Here is a 14,794-nt window from a genome sequence, read left to right as displayed (position 1 = left end):
AGTGCTGATTCTGGAACATTTTCATCACCTCAAAAGGAAAGCAGGTTTCCGTTGGCAGGCACTCCCCATGCCCCCAGCCCCTGAGCCCCCAGCCCTAGGCCTTCTTTCTGTGTGCCTTGCGTACCTTGGACGTGTGCACAGAGGTTCCATTTGAATAGAGTAAGTTTACTGAAATGCCCACAAGGTAGCGGTAGACATGGCGCAGGGCTCGAGTCCTGCTGGCCTGGGCTGCGGACCTGGGTTCTGCCGTCCCCCCGGGGCCCCTGCAGGCTGCGAATCTGTGACTTCTGGCACAGATGGTTTTGAGCATGTTCTCCAACGAGAGTCCTCTTTGTTTCTCGTTTCTGCTGCCCGGGAGCAAGTCTGTGCCAAGTCATTTATTACTTCAGACAGCTCCACAGGGGTGCCATTTACAGCCAGATGTTCCAGCCGGTCGGGCTCCTCTTGTGCCCGGGGTATGGCCACCCTGGACAGTGCTTACCCAACTGGATGGGATGATTTTGTGGGGTTCCTCCTCTGCCCCGGGGACTCGAGGGCCCGCTGCCCTGGTGAGTGGAAGACCCCCACCACACAAACTGCCACGTGCCAGCTGAGGACCAGCGCCCAGCTCCAGGTGGACCAGACGGGGTGGGAGCGGAGAGCATCTTCAATCCGGGGATGGGAGTGTGGCCTGGGCACTGGGGACAGGGAGAAAAGCTGAAAGGAAGTTTGTGCTCTGGGTTGCTCCCAAGTGAAGACTGGCCACCCACAGCTGACCGTCTGCTTTTGTGAGATGCTTTCCTTAATCCTCACAGCAAGCCATAAGGCAGGGCCGCCATCCCCACTTGTCAGATGGGGAGACAGGAAGCAGGACCTCCAAGACAATGATGGCTGATGTTCCAGAGCTGCTGGGCTGGCTGGCTCAGTGGGGCGGATCACTCTGTGCTCCTCACATGCACCCAGTCCTGCAGATGGGAGTTTGGCAGTGGGCTCGCAGGGTCTGGAAGGCCCCCCTGGCCCTCCTGGGGGTCTTTCCACGAGGGCTCTTCCATCAACAGCCCAGGCAGCTGGGATCTAAGAGGAGGAATGACAGCTGTCAATCTCCCGAGGCCTGGGCTTGGGCTTTCTGTGGGTCAAAGCAAGCCACAGGGCCAACCCGAGGGAAGGGAAATAAATGTCCTTGGTGTCAGGATGGGTGTGATTAGGGGATTAGGAGGGGTGGGAGCCTCTTCCATGCAGAGGACTTATGATAGAGATGCTGGCTTGAGGGCAGCTGACCTCACCTGGGTGAAGAGAGGTGGAGCCTCAGATGGGGGATCCAGGGCACAGTGGTCACGAAGGGACCTCTGGAGTAGACTGTCTGGTTTCAAATTCAGTTTTGGTTGCCAAGAGCTTGGGCCAGTCATTTGAGCTCTCTGCCTTGACTTCCTCAGCTGTAAAGTGGGGTTAAGAAGATATCCTGTTTCCTGGGCTGCGAGGGTCCCCTGGGGTTCGCCTGGGAAGCAGGAGTGGCACCTGGCACATGGCAGCATTAGCTCTGCTGTTGCTGACTGTTGGCAACGAGGAGGATTACCCAGGCTGAGGGGCTCACAGAGCCTGGCAGAGGGAACCCCAGAGAGAACAGCCTCCGCTTGAGGCAGGAGCGGAGAGAACCTCACGCTTAGAAAGAATGGAGAGGAGGCATCTGGAGCTGGGAGGGCGGTCGCAGGTGGAAGGGAGGCAGGGAGCCCGGCCTTGAGTGAGGACGGGCCTTGGGGTGTTGTCCCAAGTGCAGGTGGATCCTGTCCTGCTGGTCAGGGGTGACCAGAGGAGCAAGGATGGGGAGGGTCAGCTAGAGGGGAAGGGGCTGGGCCTCCGTGGTGGCAGAGTGGGTGAGAAGCCTGGAGGGGCGAGGGCTCGAGAGTTGGGTGGGGACCCTTCACATTTGGTGGCTTCTCCTGGGTTTCTGCTCTGGGTGGCAGGGTGGCTCCTTCCAGAATACGGACAACTCAGAAGGCCCAACCGTGGGCAGGGATGAGGCCGGGAGCAGTGGAGAGGGTGTGTTGAGGGCTCAGGGGGCCTGGTGCCAGGTGCTTGGGTCTTGAGAACGAGAGGCGTGCTCTGCAGGAAGAGAAGGGGCAGCGCCCCAGGATGCACGGACACGGGGAGGCGGGGGTGGCCACGCATGGGGCCTAAGAGGCAGGCGCAGAGAGGGCGAGCAGAGGTGAGCTGGGCTGGGGAGGGCGCGCAGCACTCGGATGCCCTGGAACCTGCTCTGGTCCTGCCGCCGCAGATTCTGTGAGTTTAACCAGGAAAGTGATGTGAGCCCTTTGGAGGGAGGCCAAGGCCCCCAGGCCCCACCGTGGTGGGGGAAGTTAATGCTAATGCTTTGAACTGGGATTACCAGGCTAAGCCAACAGCTGTGTGGGGCCGGGCGTCAGGTGGGCATTCCTTCCACAGAGATATGTGCTGATGAGTTAAGGCGATCACGGCATCTGGCTCCAGGGCCGGAGGTGCAAACGGCCGTTGACTGCTGGGGCTTGGCAGCCGGTCTTTGTCAGGAAAGTGCAGAGCAGACAGGCCCCTCGGACACAGATGGCAGGGCTTAGCGCCAGCAATATCCACCCAGCAGAGTCAGGTGGCCACATCATGGGGGATTTTCATCAACCCTCCCATCTGCTCTCCCCCATTCACCCATTCAATATCCTGTCTATCCATTCCGTTTTTCTTTCCATCCCTATACTTCCACTCACCTACCCTTCCATCTGCCCGTCCTCTCTCCCACACAGCTGGCCACCCATCCACTCATCCACCCATCCATCCACCCATCCTCCCATCCATCCACCCATCCTCCCATCCATCCTCCCATCCTCCCATGCAGCCATCCTCCCTTCCATCCTCCCATCCTCCCATGCAGCCATCCTCCCATCCATCCTCCCATGCAGCCATCCTCCCATCCATCCACCCATGCGCCATCCTCCCATCCATCCTCCCATCCTCCCATGCGCCATCCTCCCATCCATCCTCCCACCCCTTCATTCATTCTCCCATTCAGGCAGCACATTCTATTCATTTGTCCTTCCATCTTTCCTTCCGCCCACCCATACTTTCACTGACCCTCCATTTATTCTTCCATCATTCCATCCTTCCATGATTCAGTCAATGTCTTTCTATCTTTCTTTTCTTTCTTTTTTGTTTTGCAGTGCTGGGGATTGAACCCAGGGCCTTGTACTTGCAAAGCAAGCACTCTACCAGCTGAGCTATCTCCCCAGCCCTGTCTTTTTATCTTTCTACCTACTTTTCCTTCCATGCACCCAAACATCCTCCCATCTACCTGTTCCTTCACCCACCACCAACCCTCCCATCTACCATCTTCTCATTTATACTCATCCTTCCAACCACCTGTTTGGCCATACATTAACCCTTCCATTTCCTTCCCTCCAACAGTTTTCCACCCGTTTAACCTTTCCATCCAAACATCCCCTCATGCTTGTCTTTCTGAATCTCTTCCTTCTTCTCATGTTCCCACCCACCCATCAGTCACCCACCCATCCACTCATCTGATATCTGAACACCTACTCTATTCCGGGATCTGTTCTAGACTTTGGGGAATCATCAGTGTAGACATGGTCTCTACTCTTGCCTTCTTGAGCAGGAGCCAGGACATAAAGTGGACAGGAAGCTTCAAGAGTAGTAAGTGCAGGTAGAGAGTGACTGGCGGCTGCGTTGGCAGGGGTCAGAGGGGAGATTGAGCTGAAAACTACAGGACAAGGGGACAGACATGGAGCCTTTTTTCAGTCAATGAAGAGGGCTTTCTAGGCGGAGCATTCACTTCCTATAGAAGGGAAAGGGTCTAGTCCAGGAGCCCAGAGGGTCTTTGAAGGACAGCAAGAAGGCTAGTGGGGCTGGGGGGAGGGGGCCTGGTGAGCAGAGAGGGAGAGGAGGCTGGAGCCCGATCTGAAGCCTCGTCCCTCGAGGTGGCACGCAGAGCCGAGGACCTGGAGAAGAGCGATGACCTGACCTCATATGAGAATCTTGACGCCCCGCCACCGGCCGCCCTGTTTCTTGCCTCGGTCCTGTATCAGTTTCTTATTGCTGTTGTAACAAGTTCCCCCAAACTAGTGGTTTAGAACCACACGAAGGCGTCTTGTAGTTCTAGGTGTCACTGAATTGAGACTCACAGGCTAGAAGCAAGGTGGGGAAGGCTGCTCCTTCCAGAGGCTTCTGGGGAGGACCTCTCCCTTGCCTTTTCAGCTTCCAGAGGCCCCTTCAGTCCTGGGCTCATGGCCCTCCATCTTCAAAGCCAGCAGTGTGACATCTTCAAGTCTCGCCTCTGCCTGACCTCTGCTTCCACCACGTCTCCTCGTCTGACTCTGACCTCCCCCTTGTGCACCCTTGACCACGCTGGACTCAGCTGGATCATGGAGGATAATCTGCCCGTCTCAAGGTCTTTTTGACTTAATGACATCTGCAAAGCTCCTTCTGCCAGCAAAGTAACAGCCATGGGATTAGGGTGTGGACCTCTCCAGGGGCCTCCCCACAGACAGTCCCAGTCGCAGCAGCCTGCTAGCCAGCCCTCTGGGCTTCATCCTGACCCCTCCCCGTTCTTCCCAGGGCTTTCAGGGCTGCATCCAGAAATCAGATCTGGTCACTTTCCATTTTAGATCCCTTCCAGGGTCCCCTGACCAGGATCAAGCTCTGGCTCTTCAGTGCATGCCTGAGCCCAGGCCTTCAAGCCCTTGCTTAGTTTTTGATCGGCTCTGTGACTTGTGAACTGAGTCTCTGTGTCGTAGCAGATGCCATGATGTCCAGATATCCCTGCAGGGCTGCAGGACCGGGCCACACACGGCACTTAGCCTGCTGGGAAAATTCCTTTCCTCTGTTTGTTTCCACATATCTTTCCTGGAGGAAGAGGCGTTGAGGTCTGACCCCCAGTACCCCAAAATGTGGCCTCATCTGGAAGTAGGGTCATGGCAGATAGGCTATTAAGATGAGCTGCTCCAGCAGCTCCTGAAGCAGCAAGCCTGGGGTCCTCACAGGAGGACGGACTCCGGGGAGAGCGAGCGCCATGCCACCACAGGGGCAGAGCTCTGGTGATGTCCTGGAGCCAGGAACACCAGGATGGCTGGCCATCTCCAGAGCCAAGAGGGACACGGATCCGTTCTCAGAAGGAACCAAGCCTGGATTTCAGATTCCTGGTCTCCACAACTGAGAAAGACTTCACCGTGTGGTTTAAGCCACCTGGTTTGTGAGACTTTGCTATGGCAGCCCTCGATGGAGATCTGTGAAGAGGTGGTGAATTTCACAGCCCTGCCTGGGAGCCTGTGTTCCAGGGCTGGTGGGTCAGCAGTGGCGGGGGGGAGTGTAGGTCAGGACTCCGGACCCTGAGGGGGTCAGTTGGGGCCTTCCTTGAGGTTGTCCTGCAGGCCTCCTTCTCCGCCCATGGCTGGCCTCAGGACAGAGCAACCTGGGGCTCCTGAGCCTCTGGCCTGGCACGCGTGCCCTGCACTGCAGCCACGCCCACTCGCTCGCCTGCTCTGCCCACCTCCGCCTGCACCGCCTCCATTCCCTGTAGGGGTCACGTGACTCCACTGCGTTAGTCCACGCGGGTCCTGGTGCAGTTCATGACTGTGTTTGTTCCCTCGGTCTTTCTACTGAGCCGTATTTCAGTTCTACCTGCTGCCCTGTGCCAGGGCTCAGCATGGGTGACTGCGGTCGCCTCCACTGGCCTTTAGGGCAGAAGGTGGCACCTGGCTTACCTGTTCCTGTGTGTGCATGCCCGTGTGCATGCGTGTGTGTGTGTGTGTATGTGCGTGTGTGCGTGAGCGCTGCTTTCCCAGCCTGGGGAGGGGACACCCGCCGTGCTCAGGCTTCCAGAGCTCCGGCTGCTCAGGGGAACTGTGTGCTCAGGAGCGCAGGCCGGGTGTGGTGTGGTCCTGGTCAAGATGGCCAGCACCCCTGGGGATCTGCTTCTGCTCCTTGACCTCAATAAAGCAGAATAAACGGGATTAATTGGACTTTCCCGCAAAGCAAAGAATTTTGCAGAAGCACGGAAAACGTTGTTCCTTTTCATCCATCAGATATTTCTCCTGTAGCCCCATGTTGATACCAGGGAGTTCATCATTTTGCATTTGCAAACTGTATCGTGTACAGAACATGGGAAAGCACGAGAGACCAAAAAATAATTCATGGAACCAGCACAGAAATAACCAATGTTCATGTGTTGGTGTGTGTTTCCACGTTTTTTCTAGGCACACATATGTGTGAAAAGATGGATTTTTGCCACAATTGGAATATGCCATGCCTTCCACCAGCAGCTCCCTTTCTTGGCGTAGGAGTAGTTAGGAACGTTCTCAAGTACCTAAACAGCACCGTTTCAGTGGGGACTCGCTGTCTCGGGTCTCCATGTACACCACTCCTGTAGCCAACCCCCCACATGTGGACGTTTGTCACCACCCCGTTTGACTGTTGTAAACAACATGCTGACAGGTACCATAAAGCGTCACCTTCTTTGTCACTTAGCAGATTGGGGGAGGGGGTAGAAAAGTCAGACCTGCTCTGGGCAAGACAAAATCCATTCTGCTAAGATACGAATTAACTAACGAGACCAGTGAGCTTGGAGCTAGACGATATTACCCTTTGTTTAGTTTAAATGCCTGACTTTGCTGGGCATAGTGGCTTGGGAGGCTGAGGCAGGAGGATCACAGGTTGGAAGCCAGCTTCAGCAATGTAGAGAGGCCCTGTGTTAAAATAAAGAATAAAAAGGACTAGGGATGCAGCTCAGTGGTAAATGCACCTGGATTTAAAAAAAAATTTAAAAAAAGTCTGCCTTCTTTCCTTGTAGCACCCGGCTGTTCCCAGCAGGGGGAGTCATGCACCAGCCCCTACAGCCCCGATGCCACTTGGGGCCTCCTGACTCAAGGGAGGTCCAGTCCCCCTGGGGATCCTGGGTCCCTTGCTTCCTTCGCATCCCTTGGCAACGTCAGTATTCATCACTCACCCCTGTTTCTGTCAACTCAGCTCGGCCCTGCGACTCTATCCTGCCCTGGGCCAGCTGTCCTAGGCTTCTGCTAGGTCCATTCCGCAGGAATCAGAGGTGCTGCTGCTGGCTCCCAGAGAGCCAGGTGACAGCAGAGAGGAGGGAGAAGCAGGGGTTCAGTCATCTCACGTGGAAGGGTGCGACTGGGTTGGTCAGCGCAGTGGTTTATCTTGTCTGTTTCTTTAGTGCAAAGAGATCTTTGCCTCCCAGGATGGCCTTCCTGGGATGAGGACAATTTGTGAGCAGAACAGTAAGAGGCACCTCTCTCCATCTGCAGGCTCGGCCAGGCGGGAGACCCTGGGGTCCTGCACTGGCATCACAGGGAACAAGCACGCGAACCCCCCACCAAGACAGGCCCCAGGGCAGCTGGCCAAGGGGGCAGGGGTGGAGACCCAGATCGGAGAAGACACTACTGTGACCACCTCCTGTCCACCTCCCCCACCGGAGCCCAGGAGAGAGCAGGCCAAGGCAACTAGAGTCGGAGGCTCCGTGTTAAAGTAGCTACTAACTAAGAGGTTGAATGTCACTACCCAGAGAGACCGGAAGGAGTCATGCCAACTTTCCAGCTGTGTCCAGGGGAGGGAAGAAGAAGTGGGAAGGCAAGTGTGACGGCCCTGGTGCGCCTGGAAATGGGGGGCACGGCTGCCTGGCTGGGGAAACAGGGCTGCAGAGCCTCGGTCATCGGGCATCCCAGGAGCTGCCCCTCCGTGCCCAGTGTGGAGAGGATCTGGGCCCTGAAGTCAGGTAGGATGGGGCAGGAAGGCACGGACCAGGCAGCTTGCTGTGCCCCTGAGCTGCTTGGGTATTGATCATCTATGCTGGGGCTTCAGGACCCAGAAGATGCCTAAGAAGGTCCAGAGGCCTGTGCAACCCCAGGGACCAGGGTGTGCACACTGCTGCAGCCCTTGAAAGAGGAACTTCCCCACATGGGCCAGGCTGGCCCCGGAGATGGGATCTGGGCGGTCATGTGGAAGAATTCTTGGGGCCCGGTGATTTGAGGCACTGGTGTGTGAGCAGGTGGGAGGACCCATGTCCCGGGTGTGAGATGTCAGGGCAACCAAAGACAGAGCTCCTGAGATGACATGGTCCTGACTGTAACGGAGCCAGCTTGACCATGACCCAGCTGGTGACCTTAGGCAAGTTACGTAACTTCTCCAAGCCTCAGTTGCTCCATCTATGAGATAGGGACAGTAAAGTCCCGCCTCGCAGAGTTATCCTGAGGACTGAGTGTGAGAGGCGCTTGGCATAAGAGAGAGTCTACACAAGCGCCCAAGCTGTCTCTCTCGGGGCTAGCGGGTCATCGTGACCATCTTCATTTTCCTGTGCAGTGAGGGGAAGCCCGAGGGGTCAGGGTGTGGATGGCAATGGTGAGTCCAGCAGGGCGGCAGGTGCTCCATCACCCTGGAGGCTTTTCACCATCTGGTCTCCACTAGGACGTGCGCCCAGCTGCTTCTGGTGACCCAGCTCCTGGGTGCAGGAACCCCACCCACCCTTTGGGCCCCCTGCCTGGCGTGGGGCAGCAGGTCTCACGGCTGTTGATCTCAGTTCTCCTCCCCTTGCAGGCTTCTCCGCCTCTGTCACCTGCACAGCCAGTTCCCTGCACAAATCTGCTTCCGGTGCCCAGACCCTCTTCAGCTTTCCCACAGACTGACACAAAACGCACTCTCTTCATTAAAAATAAACTGAATAAACGAGAGTTAGCAGCTACTGGGAGCTGGTTCTTGAGGTGTGGATGGGGTAGAGGCAGGGGCTGTCACTGTCCCCCTGCCCATAGGGCTGGGGCCCTGTGTGCCCTGCAGGCACAAGCATCGAGCTGCCGTGTGCTGGGATTCCTTACGCGACAGCCTGCTTTTGCCATGTGGTAGACTTGTTTGCACCAGGCACTGCGGGGTAAGGATCAAGGCCTCTTTCTCTTTCCTTCCTTAAACTCCTGCCCAGATGGCATGTCCTCCAAGGTCCCAGCCAGTGTGTCCTGCCGTCTCTGTGGATCACTGCACCAGTGGCCTGGTCATAGTGACCATCAAGAGGCAAGCAGAAAGGGGGGCTCCCTGTGGGGTCATCATGACTATTGGGTGGAACTCTATGGAGTCCCCAGTCTCCCTCAGGAGGGCTCCTGGCTCTAGAGGGCTGCTGGTCATGGGGCAGATCAGTGTCCTCAACTCTTAGGCAATGAGGGATATTGACAGAAAATTTTTAAAAAGCTCAGCTCAAGATAAACGTTCCCTCCCCTGCCAGGGGAGCTCCATCACACTGCCCTTCAGCAAGTAGGTGGACCCCTGCAAAGGCAGATCTGGGCTTATGTCCTGGTCCCCCAGGTGGAACCAGGCAAGTGGCTTCACCTTCCACCGCAGCTTCCTCTTCTGTTAAGTGGGGATAAAAAGCACCCAGAGCATTGGTCAGAAGAGAGAGAGACCCACGTACAATGCTTGGTACAATGTGGCCCATAATAGATGCTCAGGAAATACTAGTTGCCCCCACTCTCTCCCCTTTTGTCCTCTCTCACAGCTGCTCATCCGCCTGGGCGGGGGAGAGTGGCACATTTCAGTCAGGACACATCTATGCGACAGTCACTGATGAAAAGCTCCGACTCCGCAGGCTCAACCCTAAGGAAGGTTAGTTTGTCTCAAGGAACAGGAAGTCCAGAGGCAGGATGGCTTCAGGGCAGACTAAATTCAACAGCTCAGCAATATCACCCAGGACTCAGGGTTTTCTCCCCTAAACACTGTCATTTCGGTATTTTCTTCATCCTCTCATTGGCTGACCTCACGGTCACAAGGTGGCTGCTACAGATCCTGACATGGAATCCTGAGGAGGTAAAGTTCAGATACACAAGGAAACCTTTTCTCTGGCATCTCTCAAGTATGAGGACCACGGGCCCAGAAGCCCCTTAAATGACTTCCTCTCACACCTCATTGGCCCAAATCAGGTGATGGACACATTTCTGGGCCAGTCATCAACAAGAGGAGGTGGAAACACAAGATGGGCTTAAGCCAGTCAGTGAGGGGTTGGGGTTCCTGGGGACGCATCCCCATCACCACTGCGGGTCTGTTTTCAATCTTCCCTCCTTTGTTCAGCCCCACCTCTCATCCTTGGAGGAGAACCGTCTTAGCCCTCAAGACTCAGGAGCACCACCCAGCAGGGATGGTGCCCGCACCTCCCCTTGACTCGCTGGGCCCTCTTTTCCATGAGTTTAGCAGTGACTGCCTGGAACAGTGTTCCTCGCCGCCCTGTCCAGAGGCGTTCCACCACACAGCGCCCAGCTCAGGCTCCAGGACTTCTGTGCCCCTCAGCACCCGACATCAATGATCTGTTTTCCTTGGTCTCTGTCTCCTACCGGATGGTCCCCTTCATAGTGAGGACGTCTTGAGCACATTTTGTCCAGGTCCCACTCTGCCGGGTGCCCACCTCATCTCTGGGCCTTCTGTGGGGCACAGAGGAGCTGACCCTGGGACACCGGAATCGGTTACTTTCCAGGGTGCAGAGAGAGCCCTCAGGGGAGTTGGCAAGTCCCAGGCTCGCTGCCCGGCACAGCTTGGGTGGCGGGAGGCTCCGACCTGGGCTGTTCTGGAGTCAGAGCTGGGTGATGTGGTTGGCAGACACACTGCTGGGTGAGTTTGCCTGGCTCGGGCCTTGTGGAACCAAAGCCACCTCTCACTGGAGGGCTGATTTGGGGCCCCAGAGAAGAACTTGAGCCCCTCCACCCACACCCCACACCCCGGGCCACCAAGGCAGGTGGGGTCAGGACGCACAGGCAGCTTGGCGATCAAGCTTTTCTGCCCTCCTAGGGTGTGGGCCAGAGGTTGCACCCCAATCTCTGCTAGCCTGGTCTTTCTAATTTCTCCCCCAATTTTTTTGAAAACTCATGGGTCGACCATCTTAGAGTGTAAGATTTAGTGGCATTTAGCATGCTCAGTGTTGTCAACATCGTCCTTCTGTGTCCTAGGACATTTCCATCACCCCAAGCGGAGTCCCCACCCCAGCAGTCCCTCCCCATTCCCTCGCCCTCAGCCCCAGGAGACCGCTCGGTCCCTGGCTCACTCTGCGAGCTGCCTCTCCAGGACATTCCGCACGTGTCTGGCTCTTCCACACGCGTGATCTTTCTGAAGCGCCCTTGAGCTGCGGTGTGTCCCGGGACCTCATTTCTTACACTGCCAGACGGGATCCCCCCCACCGCTGGCCCATGTTTGCTCCATCTGCCCATCCGTGGGGGCTCAGGGGGGTCGTCCGCCTCTGGCTGTCATGGACAGCGGGTTCTGTGTGAATGCCCTCTTGGGCTCCTCCGGGCGGGCACCTAGGCACAAGTCGCTCGGTCGGGTCATAGCTCTGTGTTGGCTTTTGGAGGATCCAGCGAGCCGTTTCTACGGCGCCCTGCACAGGGGTCCGTTTCCCTGTATCCTCACCAGAGCCGATTATTCCTTATTCCAGCTGAGCTAGTGGGCTGAGCTGGGGCTCACTGTGATTTAGAGCCGGGTTCGCTTACCAATAACAACGTGGAGTGTTTTTTCATGAGCTTCGTGGCCAAATGTAAATCTTCTTTGGACAAATGTCTTTTGGAACCCCTTTCCCATTTTTAAATTGAGTCTGATTTTTAAGTTATGAGTTCTTTACGTATTCCACCCTTCGTGTTTCCATATCACCTTACTTTTAGATGCTGCCTGACAGTGTAAGGGACTTCTGTGTGTCCTCCGCCCAGCTCCCCATGGTGGTGTTGCCCCAGGTATCCCGGCTCTGCTGAGGGAGCCTCCTTCACCAGGATCCGCGGGAACCCAAGGTGTGGAAGGGCGTTGATACCCACGACGGGCTGTTCGATGCTCTCCGTGGCCTGGACACGTGCCTCTGTGCCCCTGGTGCGTTCGGCCAGGCCTGGGATCCAGGGCCTGCTTGTCTTCATCTTAAGATGAGGCTTGGGAAGACAGACTTCCCGTGGCACCTGGTGGAGGAGAGGCGAGCCTCGGTACACTCAGACCCGGAACCTCAGGGCCCGTGTTCTCTGGGCATCTTCCGGTCTGATGGTTTAGTTTTATTTGTAAACTCGTGTGCGTGCGTGTGTGGGTGGGTGTGCGTGCACACACGCGTATGCATGTGCCTGCATAAAAGTGCATCCAACACGTGGACTTAACAGGGCCCTCAGCCGGCATCCGGACTCCACTTTATCCTACAGGCTGGTGAGTGATGCGGGTTTAAGGCAGGGAGTTTCAGTGGGGGATGATTTGAGTGGGGGACACTTGGCAATGTCTGTGGACCCCTGGTTGTCATGACTGGGGTTGAGAGGGGAGGATGCTCAGGGCATCCTGGCAGCAGAGACCAGGGTTGCGGTGCCTGCGACAGTCCCCACGCTGGAGAACGGTGCTGCCCCAATGTCAGTGGCACAGAGAGAAGCCCTGCAGGGCAGCTAGCTGCCCAGAGGGGCATCACTCCCTTGCATGTCCCCTCTCCCAGGACACCGTCCAGCAAGAGCCTGGGCTGTGTGACCAGTGGTCTCAGGGCAGGGCCACAGAGGTGGGTCCAGTCCTGTGGAGTTGGTGCTGGAGGTTGGGTGCTGGGCAGGGGTGTCTCAAATCCCTCCCCTGTGAGGACAGCCAGGAGGCGTGTGGGAAGAGACGGCTCGGCCCCAGGAAGCCAGGGGCAGGGGATGCTTGCTTACAGACCCACGTTCTTGGGAGCTCACTCGGGTCCCACAGAACTGCCCCACACCTGCACCTCTCCCTGGGCCCCACCTGTTAAAGTCCCCACCACCTCCAACACCGAGAACCAAGCGTCCAGCACGCCCGTCCCTGGGGTACCAGCTACCTGCAAACCACACAGGGTGCTCGGCCATTGCACTTGTGGGAAGCCAGCGTGCTGGACCTGAGGAGCCAGGGGTGGAGGACACGGGCTCCCAGGTCGGGTGGGGGCAGGTTGGGAGAGGCCAGACTTGTCAGGGCTCCTGGGCCTGAGATGCTCATGGACATCGGTGGGGGACTTTGAAAATGGTGAGTTTGGAGTTAATTGAATTGAACTCTGATTCCTTTGGTTTGGGCTGGACCTGGACAGAGTGTGGTCTCAGCCCCTGCAGGGCACACTGACACGCAGCCAGGCTGAGGAACGCCGGCCCCGCCAGGCCCCTGGAGCTGCCCACTGTTGACCTGGTCCTAAGAGGCCATGCGGGGTCTCCAGTGAGGGGAGGGATGGGGACAGATCCCAGTCAGATTTGTTTTTGAGGAAAAAGCAAAAACGCATGCCTGAGTCACAGTGCTACTTCAGGGGTGGGTCCAGCTCCTGCCCTTAAAGTCAAGGGTGTCCCAGGAAGGGCCGTGCTGCAGTCGGGTGGAGGGGCCTGTGGAGGGTCAGTGCTCGGCCTGGGGCAGAGGCAGGGCTGGACCAGGCTCGCTGTGTTCCAGTACACTTGGCCTCATGGTCCCCTCCTTGAAAGCGGCCCCTTTCCCTGCGGCCATCCGGTTGGCTAAGTGAAGCATGGGCGGCCATGTGGGTCAGAGCCCAGGGTTCTGTTCCTAGTGGTCTGGCCCTGATGAGTGGCTGTGGGCAGGAGGGAGGAGCTGGGTGTTCCCTGGCTGGGAGGACGGCAAGCCGAGTAGGGACCTGAGACTGCTAAGTGAGGTCAGTAACAGGGCAGCAGGGTGGTCTGCGGCCAAGGCCTGCCCTTGCAGAGCCAGGCAGTGCATTCCTGGCCTAGAGAGGGCGGGGCAGTGGCTCTGAGGCCCTTGTGCAGCCAGAGGAGCCTGTGGACCTGCTGTCCTGCTCTGTGCAGAGAGCTCAGCCCGGAGGGAGCCTGCCGCAGGGGCGCCTCTGGGCGCTGAGCGGCTCTGGGCTCTTCTAACCGTCTCACTGGGTCCTTGAGACAGAGCCGAGCTGGCCACAAGAACCACGCAGCTCGGCGTTGGACATAGACCGCACGCACAGGTCTAGGAGACGTTGAACGACCCAGGAAGGCATTTGACTTTCTCTTAAAATCCAGAGGGAAGAAAGAACAGGATCTAGGTTGGCGGTCATACTTGTAACATATCAGAGCTACTGTTCTTTAAACAGAGGAAGAGGCCTAAAGAGGCAGAAGTGCCTGGGCTGGTAAGCAACAGCTCTCTGTGTGGTGCCGTCAGCCATCCAGGTGAGGCCCACACCTGTCCAGAGGTGGCCTGCTTCACAGTGCCACCTTGTCCCCTGGATAGGAGGCCCCCACAGCTCGTCACCTGGCTCTCAGCCCCGGGTCCCACCCCAGGGAAGCCTCTGGCATCTCAGCTCTGGCTGGATAGCTCCTGCTGCACTTTGAACCTCTGATCGGGTGACATCATGGTTTCTAGCAAGGGCAAGTTCGTAGCTCACTGTGAGACAAGGCCAGTGGGGACATCTTCCCGGCAGTCAGATGGACTCACCAGTGGAAGTTCTTAAGCCTCTCAGGGGCTGATCTGAGACAGTTTCCTCATCTGTGAAACAGGACATTCATCAAAGCACTGATTAACATCTGGCTCCTGCAGCTGGCAGTAAGTCCCCGGAGGCAGAGGTCGGGCCTAGTTTCGCTCTCCCTGGTTTCCCCAGGCCTGAGGCATAGTAGATGCTCACGTGTTCGAATGAACGAACGGATGTGTTCTGATCCTCCTCACACCAGGATGTTTCTGTTGGAAGTCATTCACATTTTAGTCTGAAATGTAATTAATGTCACCTTTATCTGATCTGCTCGCCACATACAAATGTTTTGCGTCCCTGGGGAATGAGATTAACGTGAGGCAGGGGTGTTTTTCCTTGGGTGGAGGGGCAGGATTCCCCTAGACCTGCGTTCTGTCTCCGCAGAGTGAGCCCAAGCAC

This window comes from Sciurus vulgaris (assembly GCF_902686455.1).
Source record: "Sciurus vulgaris genome assembly, chromosome: 17".
Taxonomy (NCBI): Eukaryota; Metazoa; Chordata; class Mammalia; order Rodentia; family Sciuridae; genus Sciurus; species Sciurus vulgaris.
The sequence above is the reverse complement of the archived record's forward strand: the minus strand, read 5'-3'. Positions refer to the sequence as shown.